The sequence below is a fragment of the Ooceraea biroi genome, chromosome 2, assembly GCF_003672135.1.
Source record: "Ooceraea biroi isolate clonal line C1 chromosome 2, Obir_v5.4, whole genome shotgun sequence".
Taxonomy (NCBI): Eukaryota; Metazoa; Arthropoda; class Insecta; order Hymenoptera; family Formicidae; genus Ooceraea; species Ooceraea biroi.
This window is the reverse complement of record NC_039507.1, coordinates 4,760,028-4,761,090: the sequence shown is the minus strand read 5'-3', so window position 1 is coordinate 4,761,090 and position 1,063 is coordinate 4,760,028.

Here is a 1,063-nt window from a genome sequence, read left to right as displayed (position 1 = left end):
TTTTATTTAGTTTTTACATTTTCATTTAGTTTTTATTTAGTTAAAAATGTTTAAGCGATAATAATTTGAAATAAATAAAACAGAAAGTTTTTTTATTTATTTTCAAAATAGTTTAAGCCGCCAGGAAATTAATTGAAATGAAAAGTCACTTGGTTATTGGCTACCGTACCGTATTGACGTGTTTCCGTGGAAAGATCTGTGAATCTTTGTGCGTTTTCTCAGTCGTCTTCTAACAAAGGTAACTTAGTTTTGTAATATACATTTGAAGAGGGCCGGAAACCCGGCCGAAACGTTGTGTGTTTTTCATAATAAAATTGCCAGTTTGGTCGCATAGTTGACTTTTCATTTTTTTATTTATTTAAAATATTTTAATTTTTTCAAAAATAATATTTGTCTTTTATTATAATATAAAGTTTCTTACCAGGAACAAGAGAATGGGAAGGGAGAATGGGTGACGTTCCACTTTTACCGTCAATTTTTACGACCGTGATCCTCTGACCAATCAATTTGTCTTTAGCGAAAACATCGAAGGAAGTCAAGACAACTTTCCAATTTTTCGGAGCTGAACGAACGAATAGTAATGCACTCTCGTTGTCTTGGAATAACGAATAGGAATGGCTTTAACAAGGAATGAATAAGAGAAGTTGTTCGGATTGGTTCTTCGGTTCTTTTAGTGTTAGTGTATGTAATTTCCCCTCTACCGGGCGTTTTTCGGGTAAAGTTCTGCGAAAAAAAGCTTTGTCGTCGGTACGTAATCGTCTTATGCCGCGTGCAAGTCGCCGCAGGGGCATCCTATTGGCCGACAGCAGAGGAGCGCCCACAAGAGGTGCGCGGTTATATAGTGCTATGCGGAGTTCATTCATAGTTCCACTCCACTCTAGTCATTCATTAATCCGATACGGCGGGAGTGTCCTTACGGAGCGTGCGCTGATCGCGAGTCTCGATCGCTCGAGTGACCCGCTTTAAGTAAGCTCGCTATAAGCGTGTGCGTGTGCGCTGTCGCGCATGTGTATCGTCCTACAGCACGTGAGGAGATCGAGGAGCACAAAATAGTCGACGAGGT